Source organism: Dermochelys coriacea, chromosome 9 (assembly GCF_009764565.3).
Source record: "Dermochelys coriacea isolate rDerCor1 chromosome 9, rDerCor1.pri.v4, whole genome shotgun sequence".
NCBI classification, from domain to species: Eukaryota; Metazoa; Chordata; order Testudines; family Dermochelyidae; genus Dermochelys; species Dermochelys coriacea.
This window is the reverse complement of record NC_050076.1, coordinates 31,169,665-31,184,841: the sequence shown is the minus strand read 5'-3', so window position 1 is coordinate 31,184,841 and position 15,177 is coordinate 31,169,665. Positions and strand designations below refer to the sequence as shown.

General features: G+C 39.2%; 1 long non-coding RNA gene across 1 annotated transcript in view; it reads left to right on the top strand.

The window, feature by feature from the left end:
* The first annotated feature begins 510 nt into the window (after positions 1 to 510).
* Positions 511 to 15,177, top strand: part of LOC122455893 — a 46,142-nt gene continuing 31,475 nt past the window's right edge. Inside the window, exon 1 of the long non-coding RNA XR_006274401.1 lies at positions 511 to 1,150. This is a non-coding gene — a long non-coding RNA (uncharacterized LOC122455893). The remainder of the gene's footprint in view (positions 1,151 to 15,177) is intronic.

The window sequence follows — 15,177 nt, the reverse complement described above, 5'->3', positions numbered from 1 at the left end:
CACAACAAGCCCTTTGCTATGTATTTTGAAGATAAACCATTTGGCCCCCAGTCTCTCTCTCGTCCTCCCCAGTCTGCATATTATTAGTGAGTCACTTGGAAGTGCTAGCTGCCAAAGGAGGAGCAAGAGGCATTGATAGCAAGAAGCTCTGGAACGGTCCGTCAGTGGCACCTAAAAGTAGATGCTGTATGTTGATTGGGAAGTACAGAAATATTTCCATTTTAGTCCTGATACACCTGCACCAGCAGAGTGCCTTGTTAAGAACAACTCAGATCAAAAGGTTCTCATTGTTCCTCCATGTTGCTACATTCTTTCCTCACAGAACTATCCCTCCCACATTCTTTCCCATATTAGCTGTCACACAGCTGAAACTCCTCCCACAGCCTGGCTGTCACAGCTACAGCTGTTAATCTGTGCTCAGGTGTTATGGATCAATTGATTAATTCATCTCTGTTACTATGTACCCTCATTCCCCAGGGAGGAAGTTCCATTAGGGAGGTATTCCTTGACTGCCTACAGGATTGGAGGATGCTTAATTTAGTACAGGTTATTCAGGATCAGGAATAATTTGTATGTAGGCAGTTAAATCCAAAAAGCTAGAAGGGAAAAATAATCCAAATTTAGATGCTTTTGGGGGGCTAGCTGTCCATGTCTGCACATTTTGAGTAAGATTTTTAAAACCTGGTCTCCTTTGTTATGCTCACAATTTTCTGCTAAAAGTAACTGCAGGCACAATTTTGTTCCCATAAATATTTGTGGATGAGACTGTCATTTGGGCACAGTCTAAAACAGGCTAATATTTTCTCTTTTTGCAAACATTTTTTCAGTTTGTTCCAGAATTATTCCTTTAAAGAGGGAAGATTTGATTCAATAGATGCTGTAAAGCAAATCACTTCTAGAATAATATATATTTTGCCACACTTGACTGAGCATCTTAGAGCTATGGATACTTGCTGTCTTTATGAAGAATGCTCTCTTGAAATAACCCAAGACGTATGTCTGGCAAATCCATGTGATCATCCAGGTTTTGTGGTCTTTATTGGACTGGAAATTTTTCAGATAAACAGACAATTGCTGATGAGGACAGTATTGAGAACAGTGGAAAATGCTGCATTCACATAAACATTCTCTGTCGGAAGCTCCATGACAGGTATGTTGGTAGTGATGTATAATCAAACTGGAAAATACTTTATGTAGCCAGAGTAACAGCAGAATATTCTGATGTGTGTGTCACTAATACAACTGTGTCTTTTTATTTGATTAGCGGAGAAAATGTTGTTGAGAAACATGTAAATCATCACTGCATATTGCTATTGAGTGTTTTATGTAACTTCACTTTTTTAAACAGTTTTTTCTTAATGCATTGATGTGTCTGATGTATTGGGAGAAAATAAATGCTCTGTGCAATGTTGGCCATGGTGTAGTCCACAAATCCAGTCATGTGTAGATTAGGGATGAGTGAACTATTTGAGAGTGAGGAGAATGTGAGAATTACCTCAAGCCAAGCCTAATCCAAAGTGTTTTTTTTCCTAGTTTGAAATAGCCTTTGTTAAATGTTTGTGTATATCTATGCTGCTTAGCAACTGAAAAGTTCAGAAGAGGAAACATTCTGAATGTAACTGTTGGCCTAATTGTGTTCTCACTTACACTGATTTTGATTGTGTGTGATTTTTTTTTTCCATGGATTTCAATGATGTTACTCCTGGGTGTATGGATGCAAGGGAATCAGGCTGTTTTATCCTACTTCGTTGTCACAGAACTAGTATTGAGAATATCCCAAAAAGCATATATATATATTTTTTTTCTCCCAAGGTTTCCTGATCAGTTCCAAAGAGTCTTGGAAAAATTTGAGCTAATCATGATGGGCCATTGATGTTTGGTTATGTTGATGATGTAAATCCTGAGTTGCTAGACTAATGTAATAGAGGGAAAGAATCTGATGTCTGAATACTAAATTCAACTAATCAACCTTGTGAAGTTCTCCATCACTAAGTGTAAATGAGAGAGAGTTTTGTGTGGAGGGAAATGTAATCACTGAATAGCATGTAACATACAGAAATATGAGGAAGATACTACATACATATACTAGGCCAAATGTTGCCTTCTGTGACAGTGAAAGTCTTCTCACACCAGTTGTTCCTCAGACAGTATAGAGAACTTTCTACCTTATGCAATCATATAGACCTGTGGACACAGGTTTAAAATGTTGCCGTTTCTATCCACTTTCTGCTCACTCTGTGAAGGCATCAATAACTGTATAAGGTGCAAGGCAATGGAACCTCAGCCCTCTGTGTTTGGTTCAATGTGATAGAAATAGTGGAAATATTAATATTGCACCAAGTTCTAATCTCCAAATTATGATACAGTATTTAGAGTTCATCTACAGTGTAATTGGAATGTGTGATTCCAGCACATGTGGATGTGTCTGAGATAAATTTAATCTAGCTAGCTCAAGTACTGATAGCTGTGAAGCCATGCTAGCTTGGGTGTCAACACAGAACGCTGGGTACTTACTTGGGCAGCTAACTTGTGCTGCTGTGGTTTAACTGCTCCGATACCTGTGCAAGCTAGATTAAAGCTAGTTCAGATATGTCTAAGTGAGTGCATGGTTGCAGTGTAGACATACTCTTAGATACCCCAGTGATAGACTAGACGGAATGGACACACATTTTGGAAATACTAGCAGAACAACCCCTAGAAGGCACTCTCTTTCTAGACTATTATTTTCTTTATTTATTTTCACTGCTTGGTTTAACTACATTTAATTAATGTGGGTGTATTTTTTCATTGGTAAGTCTCTAAAGGACAAGTCCATCAGACAAATCCTATGCCCTGGATACTGGTACATAATCTCCTGAATGTTATGCAGCCTCTTTGACATTGAGAACCATTTATGCATCACCCATATATCGCTGATAGACTTTTAACTGTGCTGCAGGGATTTGATTAAACTTTGTACCATCTGCATAGCCTGCGAGTCTTCTCCTCCTCCTCCCCCCTACCCCCCTTTTCTCTCTGAACCTGACTTTGGCCACAATGTGATCTAGAAGTGTGTTGCTGCTAAGTGCCTTTTTGGCTTAGGGTTCTGTGTGTCTCATGACTGGTTTGAGAGTTACTCTAGGTTCCTTAGTGTCCCAGCAGGATTTTTATGTGGTGCTGGAGGTAACCCCAGTGGGTTGTTACTGATGGTGGAAATTGTTGTGAGCAACTCTCTAAGGACAGGAAAGTGAGTCAGTAGAACTGACTCCATCCTACATCTCCAGTGCCCATAGGCTGCCAGCTGCAAGTCAGTCTCCTGAAGAATGTTCCTGCCACCATCATTCTTGTTCACATCATAGTTTGGCTTGATTTATTTAGGATAAATATTTGTGCTATTTGGAGAACATCAGAACTATTCATTACAGTTTGTGTCCGGAACTATGAAACTGACATTGAAACAAAAAGCATCATATGCTGATTATGTGATGACTAATAATGAAAGGAAAACAAGCTAGCATCCTTATCTATGAGTGCATTTATATGCATTCAATTGGGAAATAGACAATTTAATTTTGATCATTAACTGTTCACTCATATTCAGACTATTTTGCTCCAACTACTTGTTGTTTTTCTCTGATAACTTAGAAGTCTTCATTGATTTAGATAATGAAGAAAGAAGTTCCCTTTTGTGGTGCCAATATAAAATGTATGGATGGCAGCACATGAATGTTGATCTTTTGTATTCACTTGCTCTCAGAGTTGAATCTAATTACTTCACCTCTGTATCTGTGAACTAATGTAAAGAATTCTGTGCTCATTTGATGATTTCTTCAGTAGAAGAGAGAAAAAGTTTAATTGTTTTTCCTCTGCAAAATATTGTAGCCTCAGAGGTATTTGAAAGAAGGAAGCAAGACCACATTGCCTTAAAGAATCCAACAGACTTGAATGCAACCCTGTGATGGAGTTTGCAAATCCCACACTGACCAGAAAAGGGATAACATAGGTGCTGTGGGCTCAATTAGCCCCACCCTGCATCACCTGCAAGAGCTTCAGGCTTGGAGGATATGGTTAAAAGGAGAGAGCCAGCTCTCTTGAGAGGAGGCTGAGAGGAAGAGCAGAATTCTTATACTAACTCCCTGAAGAAAGGCCTAACTGGAGCCAGACCACAGGGGGCTAGAGTCTCCCTGAGGGAAGGTAGGCCTGGTGTTGGGGTATTTTCTGTTCTACCTGGGACCTGCTTATGGTCTGAGTGACACGGGTGCAGATCACACCTGTGCTTCCTCCTCCAAGGGGATGACCATCTTCAATAAACATTTGTTGGTTTTCCCCCTATCAGAGTACATGCTGTGATTTGTCATGAGCCCCAAAACAACATGGTCACAAGTCTTCATGCTGCAGCACCTTCTCTCCTAGAGTTGAGAACAAGTGGTGCCACTCACCAAAAGAGCACTTTGTTAAATTTTGCATTCCTGCAGCTTCTCTCTTAAAGCACCTGCAACCCAGTCACTGGGGAACAGGGAGTCCATTACAATATAACTGTTCAGTCCTGCTGATACAAAATTGTTTAATTTAAAAGATAAGTCTCATGGCTACTAAAGAAAAATGGAGTAGGAGCTACCTCTTTGTACAGAACTTAGCACAAGGCCTTGATCTTTCGGGTGCTACTGTAATATAAATGAATAATAATAGAGAATTCCACTAAGTTCCTTACAATAAAGATGAGGTAGATAGTAGTTCCTTTATAGTACCATTCCTAGATACTGCTGTGTTGGGAGCATTAGAAATGCATAGACTAACAATCACGTATTCAACAATCAAATTGTGATCTGACTAAACAAAACAAAATTGATTCTGATAGTGCAGGAATTTCGCCAGGGAAATAACCTTTGCTTTGATATCCTTGATCTCCTTTTCTCCACAAAAATGTCTTGACAGACTATAGAGGCGTTTTTTGATGGTTAAAAGTGAATTGAAATGTGCGTTAAATACAAAACCCTGTTTGTATTGTTTGTAAAGGATCCAATCCTGAAGCCTTTATTCTCTTGAGCAATCCCATTAAAATCAGTGGTAGTGCTCATATGAGAAAGGGCTGCAGGATACAGCCCATACTTGCTAACTGAATCATAGAAACTTAAGATTGGAAGAGACCTTGAGAAGTATCTAGCTCAGCCCTCTGCATTCAGGGCAGGACTAAGTATTATCTGGACCATCCCTGACAGTTGTTTGTATAACCTGCTTTTTAAAATCTCCAATGATGGAGATTCCATAACCTCCCTAGGCAATTTATTCCAGTGCTTAACCATCCTGACAGTTAAGTTTTTCCTAATGTCAAACCTAAACTACCCTTGCTGCAATTTAAGCCAATTGCTTCTTGCCCTATCCTCAGAGGTTAAGGAGAACAATTTTTCTCCCTCCTCCTTGTAACAACCTTTTACGTACTTGAAAACTGTTACCATGTCTCCCCCCCCCCAAGTCTTCGCTTCTCCAGACTGAAAAAAATTGGGTTTGTTTAATCTTCTTTCATAGGTCGTTTTCTAGACCTTTAATAATTTTTATTGCTCTTCTCTGGACTTTCTCCAATTTGTCCACATCTTTCCTGAATATGGGAAAAGACTTAAAAATTATACATTTTATTATAGACCATCTGAATACTGTTTTTCCTTTTACCTCAGTTCATGTTAAGTATTTCTTTTTGTAAGTATGTGATAGGGATAACATTAAAAATACTCTGAGGAATGCAGGCCCCTGCTGTGTGTTAGATGATGGCGGTCTCCATACATGCTGGAGGAACACAGATTCCTGCATTCAGGTATTGACAGGGGTAACTTTCCCTTCCACCTTTAAGTGTTCGCATTTGTAAATTTAAAGCTATACAGACATTTTTTGAAAGATTTAAGATCTCAAATTGCATCCTTGTCTAATCAGGAGGTCCCAACTATGAAATGTGAGTTGGATGTTCCATTGAGTCCCCTCACTACAACATTTTTTAAGAAGGTAGTATATGAACCATTGAAGAGCTGTTGGTTTAAATGCTTTCATAAAAGTACACTAAGCATATTTAAAATGATATAATGGCTTAAAACCCTGAGGCTGAAATCTTGGTCCCACTGAAGTCAATGGCAACAGGATTTCATCCTCGGGCTTTCCACTGAATATAGCTGTTACGTTAACCTAGTCCACTACATTCATGGGAGCTAAGCATTGGACCTCTTGGTTTCCAAGTGGATTTGAACATCTGGTTTTGACCTAGAAAGTCCTACATCACTTGAGACTTTCCTATGTGAGCAATTGCTGCTATGGAGTGTGGCAGAACAGTATGGTGAGAGAAGGCAATCAGCTGAAGTACTCAAGCTGGAGTCTCCACCATTTAATAGAGTGGAGGTTGATGGCAGGGCATTTTCCATGAAGAGATTTCAAGCTTGCAGACCTACTCCTTCCTACTTTCTTGCACTGAAATAGCCATGTGATGATGAAGAAGGAAGTCTCTCTGACAACTCTTTCCTTTCCTTGCTCTCATGTGAAGCAGATAATAGGATACCTACATGCCCCTGGTCACAACTCCCCTCATAACTCTGCCATCCATAATTGTTATGGGCTCTATGACAATAGCATACCTGGTGCCAGCTTATGCCAAGGTCCCCATGTCTCAACTGAACACTGGCAAAGACATAGCTCAGATTGGTCTGTCTCACCCATGTATTAATATAGTTGAAATAGGTATTAGCATTATAAGAATGTGTTTAGTATTCATTCTTTATTGAATGCTTGTAAATTGCTGCATGCATTAATCTCACTTATAACATCTGTAGCCCATATTATAAAATAGTATTTGTACTGAAAGCCTCTGTAACTGTGTAAAATACCAGACAGGAGAGACATTAATTGATGTGAAATGCTGGTTTCCAACAGAAAATGTTATGTCTTGCCCAATGGGGAAGATCCATTAACACCAGATGAACTATTGTGGAATATTAACGAAGACACAATACATTGATTGCTCTCGCCCCATATGAATATGAATCATGCAAGTGAATTCCTCCCATCAGCTAAGTTTGCAGCTCAGTGCGAGGGGCAGGAAAGGAATAAACAACCTCTAAGAAGGAGGAAATGTATTGATATGCTGCTTGGACTCTGAGGAGCAAGGTTTTCTAGGCATAAGCCACAACTCTATTTTTTAGCCTGGGATAGCCCTAAAGGACACGTAGAGTTGCTTATTATAGAAGCTTCAGTTACCTTTTGAAACTTGAGATTGTAACTCATTTGTGTGTGAATGTTCACCTGCTTTAAACTTGTAAATAACTCTTGTTTCCTTTTCCTATATAATGTATCTTTAGAGAGTTGATTATAGAATTGGCTATAAGTGTTGCTTTTGTCTTTGGTGTGAAATCTGAAGTGCACTTGACCTGGGGTAAGTGACTCATCCTTTGGGACTGGGAGTAACCTGAATATTGCTATGATCCTTGATGTAAGAGACCATCTATCGCAAAGATAGGCTTCCTGAGTGGCAAGATAGAGATTACGTAAGGGGACTGTCTGTGACTCCATGTCAAAGCTGTTTATAGTGCATGAGGAGTTTACATTTGATTGGTTGGTGAAATCGAAGTATAGAACTCACCACTAGTTTGGGGGTTGTGCCCTGTTTCTTAAAAGTCTGCCCTGAGGCTGGTACTTATGCTCTTGAGCCACCGCAGGACAGCTTGCAGGCTCCCCTTTACATTTGCTGTTATTGGTCTCTTGGATGGGGCATGGCCTAGCAGTCTTGTAACCTTCCAGCCTATCTGGTGTTCCCAAAGGGCAGCTAGCTGGCCTGCTCCCCAATCTGTCACTTCTGGGGAAAGGGGATGCCTTTTCTCTTCCCTGGCAACATATACCAATTCAGGAAATGGTGTAAGGATTTTCTGAGAGGGGGCTTGGGAAGGCAGGTATCCTGCCTGCCTTTCCTACAACATTCCTCCCATTCTTGTTGTTAGACCTTTAATACCTAACAGCCACTTCCTTTCCCAGGCCATAGGGTTCTTTGCCTTAGATTCCCCAAAATGCACAAGTCTAATGTATAGCGCTAATGGATGGAGTTTTCACAGTCCTGCTGCTACCAGAAGCTTCCTATTATCCAGAAGACATGGAGAAAACCACCTGGCACCTCCTGAAAATGTCTGTGTGGCAGGGGAGCAAAGGGGGTGGGGAGAGGAGGGAGATGGCAGATTACTAACTGCTGTCCTCTCCTATGAGAATGCCCTAAATGTTAGAGGGAGCTGGGGCCTGTTGAGTGACATGTAAGAGAGGGGGCATTTGACAAGGCTAAATCTTACGTGGGGTCTGCACTCACACAACAACTGGTGGTATGTTGGAAAAACAGCCCTGCTAAGTATTAGATTTTTTTTTTAAAGATGCGAATGGGATTTTAGGGCCAAAATAATAAAAAGATATTAAAGTTCCATTAGCAATATTAACTCAGGCACACTGCACAGTCTGTGACTCTTTAAATAAACATGTCACAAAAGCATAAATAGAAATAAATGTACTATGTATTAAACCACACACATTTAAGCAGAAAATGAAGGCTATAGACCAGCATCATCTTAAGTTCTTTAAGTAATTAAAAATTTATTTTATTTATTTTTATATAATTAAATAAATAAATATAAATCCTACGGTAGGTAGAGAAGTTTATTAAGGCATTTTCTATCCCCCACAGGCAAAATCTTTCCTACTCCAAATGTTAAGCCCAAGAAATGTTGCTCAAAGATAATGAAGAAGGAAGCTGTACAAAGGCCATGTAATGCATATTCTCCTCCTGCTTCTTCATTAATATAACTTCATCTAAAGGTGAAAACTCCTGCTTTGACATGAGAACTCTTCTGTTTTTAAGAATTACCCACTCTAGCCCTGTGGTTTCATAAACAGAACATAATAAGAGAGGGGTTTTAATGCATATCTTTGCAAATCAATAGATCACTTAAAGTGATACTATTATTAAGACATTGAAAATAAATGGGTTCATTTTACAGTAGTTTTTTAAATTGTTTTTTACCACGTGATTCATTTTTAATTAGAGGTCATGTGTTATGACTCCATTTATTAATGCATTAGCCTTTTATGTGTGGAAATCAGTTTCAAATTAGCAACTGAAAAGGCTAAAATTCTTTTCAGTTTAATAATTTCCGTGGTCCTATTTCTAGAGCTCTCATCTATCCTATGTATCTTTCACTAGTTTATAAGGTGACAAGATGTCTCAATTTTATAGGGACAGTCCCGATATTTCGGGTTTTGTCTTATATCGGTGCCTGTTACCTCCCACCTCCTGTCCCTGTTTTTCACACTTGCTGTCTGGTCACCCTACTAGTTTAGGCCCTGATCCTTCAAAGAGAACCATGCAGACAGAGTCCTGCATGGAACGCGATGGCTTGTATGGGGCTCTGTGTGGGTTATTCTTCTGCCAGTGTGCCGCTGCTTACAGGATCAGGACTTTAGTGTTCAGAAATCTTGGAAGTGTTCTTTCCCTCCTAGATACAAAACATTGGGTGGAGTGGGAGGTAGAATTAACAATTCAAAACTGGCAGCAAATGTAAAGATCCAGAGCATGACCCACCAGCTTTGTAGCCCCTAAAATGAGTCTACTCATCCAAGAAATGTGCGTTTCCAACTCCAGGAGTTATTCCACTTGTCATTTAAAATGTCCTGTGAAGAATGGTAAACATGAAAACTTGTGTTCTGATGGAAAATCTGCTGCAGCTGTTTAACCTACTTTAAAACCATTATGCTGTATTCAAGTAGGGAATTTCCTCCAGCTATTATTTATGTACATGTAGTGTAATGATGCTGAAACTAGGCTCTTCCATGAATCCCAAGCATAAGCTTTCTCTATGCTTTTCTCCAGTAATTCCATTTTACTTCATCAGCCACAATGTAATAATTCAATATTGGCTTCTATAATGGAATTATTTTCAAATCCTCTTTTGTGATTGGCGCTATGGCTCTGAAAATGAATTCCTTCTCACAGTCTGAAATGTGGGCATTAGAGAAATTCATAGCCACAAATGCTGCTTGGAAGGGAAGGAGGCATTTAAAGGCAGCTAAGTCCATCTGTAGAGTTCTCCCTGGTATCTAGACCAGGCAGTAACAACAAAGGGGAGACTTCACCTCTAAAATTTAGATGCTTTCTAGTTCTAAATCTAAAGTCTCCTTTGATGGACAAAGAAGAATATTTGCTAATTGTCATTTACTTCTATTTTAAAAGTCAGAGTAATCTGTTCAGGGATAAGAAACAGACTAACACAGCTGCTACTCTGAAAGCTGTTTTTGTGGGAGTATCGATTAACTTGAAAACCTGTCTGGAGGAGGAGGGATGCTGAACTATAGGTACCAAAGGTGTGTATTTTGGGGGGAAGCAAACAGCAAATAGTCAAAGTGAACTCCTTTAGACTAAAAATTGTTTGCATAAACTATTTGAGATAACTTTATGGATCACCAGATAATTTATTTGCAATGAATAATTTGACCAGCTTTAATAGAAACATAATGCAGCTAACCTGTTTTCTATTTTAAGCTCCTGATCTTGCAAATAGATATGCATGAGCAAGAGGTAGATACATGAATAATTCCTTGAAAAATAGGGACTGAATTAAGAATTTCTAGAACTCTTAAAATCAAAATCTTAAAACACAATTTCTCTTTTATTGAGAAACAAAACACTTTCTGCCAGTTCAGGGGATTTGTGCTTATTTGGGATTGTGCCTTTTCCTATTTAATGAGTTAGTGGCTGTTTGAAGGACTTTTTGTTCTTGTTTTTTGAGTCTCATTAACACTGAGTCAGTTTGATGGGTGATTCCGGCATTAATAGCAAAGGGAAACTAAATGCAAATGTAGAAAGAATACACACTATTCATTTATTACAACACACCTTAGCTTGACAGATATGAGATGTTTGAAACAAATTATAGGAACAGCAATAGCTGATTCTGTTGCATACTGAAATATTATAAGGTACATTTCTAGTGCACTATACAAGAAAATACAAAATTACTATTCACATAATTGGGCATATAATTTCCCAACACTGCACTATAAAAATACTGCTTTGAGCACTATTAAAGTTTTCCAACTATGTAAAAGTTCTAAAGATGACCAGTAAGACGACAAGGTAAGCATCAAAACCATGCATATCTGGTCTATGCTCACCTACTGTTAAAGTGACTATATCTGCATATCACTTAACCAGCCAGATAATTTGGTTATGGAATATTGCCCATCCATCTACAATGAGAGTCTGGTACACATGAATGCTGTCAAGAAATTGAACTTTATTTCTTGGCCCTAGTCACATCACTTGGGTTAATGCTCTGAAATGAAATATACATGTTACCCTAGTAAGAGTTAATATCTTCAGATTTCAGGGGCTACTGTTATCATGCCCAGAAACATTATTTTAAGATAGCGGCGAAGAGAATAATTCTCTCTCTCTCTTATAGGACTCTGTTTGGGTGCCCATCACTGTAGAATCAGAGAACTTTCCTGGTTAACAAACTGACTTAGTGGACTTAATAAAGTCTTCAGCACGTGTTTCTTTCTTGGTTATAGGAAGCTCTATTTGGGTTAGGAGTTCTTTTTGGAGGGGAGGAGGGAGAGAGTGGGGTGTGGGAGGGTTGCCATGGCAGCTGTAAATGTCATTCTGCAATGTAAATGTAAATCCGCATCCTGTAATTCAAGCATTTAGTCAGACATTCAAGTATAGTATCTATGAGAATCACAAACTGTCACACATTTTCCATTTAATTGTATATAGTATATCACTTGTGCAATGACAGCGATGTTAGTTTTAACTGACTGAAGACAAAAGCATGAAGGTACACAAGTGCTTGGCAGTATTAAGTGTATGAATACCTTTGGGAAACCCAACATCAGCTTGATTTGCAGTTGCTGCTTTTTACTTATCAAGTCTATATGAAGTGAGAGCCAAGAAACCAATACAAGTGTTAGTTGTTCTGTGATACTGTAAATAGACTCTTGTCAGAGTAGACACCTACTGGTACTAGGAGCTTGCTAGATGTCTATGGCATATCAAGATATTAATTACTGTAATGGTATGGATAGGCAGCATAAGGACTCTTTATAGGTTGAACATAGAAAAGTTCTCATGTTTGAGTTATTTCACTGTTTATGGCAATTTCCTCTGTAAATAGGTTCCTGCTGTGGAGCAGTATTCACAAATGGAAATTCTCTCTCGTAGCCAATCTTCTCTGCTTGTTTTAATCCGAGAAATTGGAATCCATTTGGAAATGATAGAATTCATAATTTCATGGTTTGTGCTACGGATCTTACTGCATATTTTATAGAATATAATGTGCCGTTCTTCTGGAGCACTATACTTGGGATATTCATTCAGAAACTGAGAATGTATTCAGAGAACCAAGGGTAGGTTAACTCATCAAAGAGGACATGTTAGATTAATTTCCCCAACTGTTGTCTGACCTAGCAGAAGTAGTATGCCAGAGACAAAGTTAATGAGGCAGTCTGTATCACCTTGTCCCTCACAAAATCTTCACTGCAAAAAACTTGTAAATAAACAAACATCCATTAATTAAAAGCAAAATTATTAGATTGTTGTATTTATAAAAGCAAACACCATTTAAAAGTGAGGAAAGCACAGTTAGGATTTTGCAGTTTTGCACTCATACTCCTCCCGCCCCCCCACCCCGATTCCAACTAATGGGGTACCTTTTGTATCATAATTATAACTTTAATCTTGTATAGGTCTTGGATATTATAGATCATAATAAAAAGTAATACATTCCACAGATATATCAAGTCCCTCTTCTACTCCACAGTAAATAGGTGGTGTGTGTTTTTCTCTTGTTGTTCTAGACTGATTTGATGAATTGTCTCCTCTGAGGTCTTTGACTTTACTAGAGAAGATTGGGTAAAAGTTAATATATGGACTATGTCTGGATATTCCAACTCGGGTGAATATGAAAGATATAGTGGAGTTCTGTATAGGAAGGAGGATGGGCTATGCTGAGCTCTCTGGATCACAGTGGAATGGTCAAGCATGTTGTTTCAGGACTCATTTGGAAAGTAAGATGAAATATGTTGTGTTCTCTTGGCCATTGTGTGAAATTAACATGCTGGAGTTCAGTCATCTGGTCTGCAAACTTTATCAGCTATTAAAGACTTTTCTAAAACAAGCATAGGAGCATACAAGATCATCTGTGAAATTCTGGCAAATTTATCAGAAAATACCTCAATAGAGAGTACAGTATTTTTTAAAGTTTCCTTATGAATCCTCACCAACAAGACAGACAATAGCTTCCAGTGAAGTCCTCCCATAGAAACAGATTGCAGGATTTCTGGACTATGTGACTATTGGTTGAAGCCAGCAATGTATACCTTAAATAGGTTATAGAAATTAACGTATTCAGGATGATGGATGTTGGGATGGAAGTGCTATAGTATATGTTTGGAAAAGCTGGGCCATTACAGATCCATTCTGTAATATAAGATATTTGTATTCTCTTGAACTTCAGAAATTCTTCTGAGCTTTGGCTAGATTGATGCAGCTTCTACTTTTTGTACTATGGCTCACTGCTCCCATGCTGACAGTTCTCATATTTCAGCACCTGGACAGATCCCCTGCACATAGTATTTCATTGCATCCTCTGTATCAGAATAAGTATAAGAATCTGGACAGCTCCTTCTGTATAGAGCTCCTTTGGATAGAGCAAATCTGGGCTCAGGATAGTGTTACATGGAATCGTACACATTGGTGCTGGCATATGAGTTCTGTATTTAACTTCAGATGCTGAAAAGAATTCCGAGTACCTCCTTCCTCTGCCCCATGAGCTGAGGGAAAACAATCCTTATTTTTAAAAGGCTGTTGATGAAAACTGGAAGGCTCTGAGGTTTGGGAATGGGGTTAAAACAAATGTTTTGTTACTAGGTCTCTAATTCAAATATGGTCCAGGTCAACATAACTAAGGTTTTCTACTATCTGACAATTGTTTAACGGTCTATATATAATGTCTGGTTTCTGTTCAGTTCCCAGTGTAATTTCATATCACAAAATTCAGTAAATCACTAATGAGCTCTATTTCTAGCAATCTCAGCAGATTTCAGAGTAGCAGCCGTGTTAGTCTGTATTCGCAAAAAGAAAAGGAGTACTTGTGGCACCTTAGAGACTAGCAAATTTATTAGAGCATAAGCTTTCGTGAGCTACAGCTCACTTCATCGGATGCATTTCATCCGATGAAGTGAGCTGTAGCTCACGAAAGCTTATGCTCTAATAAATTTGTTAGTCTCTAAGGTGCCACAAGTACTCCTTTTCTTTTTGCGAATCTCAGCAGAGAGTCTGAGGGCTAAATAGGTCCTGGGGGCTGACCTTATTATTCTTTCAGAGGTCCCCCTAGGTATAGGGTGCAGCACATTGGTACGAGTCAGTGTTTGCGTGAGATCTAAGTTTGCACTCTTACTGCTTATAAGGTACCTGATCTCTAGATATAGAATTCAATATCTGTGGCCTTTAATCCAACACATCTCACAAGCACTGTATAAATATTTGTTGTTTTTTAAAAAACATTCTGGTTTTAAAGGGTTGTGCTGAAAGGTGGTGTGAGGGGTAGTGTAGTCTTCACCCAGAGCTACTGCTCTTCAGGCCATAAAAATGGGCCAGAGAGGGAAAAGCCAACGAAAGAGCCATGCCTGATGGTTCACAAGCAATGGAGCTGCTTCCTCCCCAACTTTACTCTTGAGTAGCTGCTGCCACTACCACTACCCAGCTCCTTTTCAGTCTGACCCTACTTAATCCCTGCTGAGCTCTATAGGATTGTGCTCAGGGGAATGGAAACTTCCTTCCTCCTCTCATCTCTGCCCCCTGCTGCAACCAAGTACCCTTGAATTTAGGGGAGAAGCTCCTTCTATTTCCCCCACTTCCCATATCAAGTTAGGGTCTGGTTTTGTCTTGTGATGTAGGCAGGGGAGGGGGATGCACGCAGAGCCAAATCACACCAGGAAATGTTTCCTGGAACTCCCAGATACACAGAGGTTGCATACCCACTGCCAGCTCCTTTAATGACTGATTGATAAAGGAAGAGTGGCAGGGCTTAGCTATCTCCCTACCACCTCTCCACTCCTGGATACCTCAAAGGAGCAGAGGGAATAGGAAGCAGTCTCTAAGCTCCCATAAACTCAGGGAAGTGTGTGAGTTCA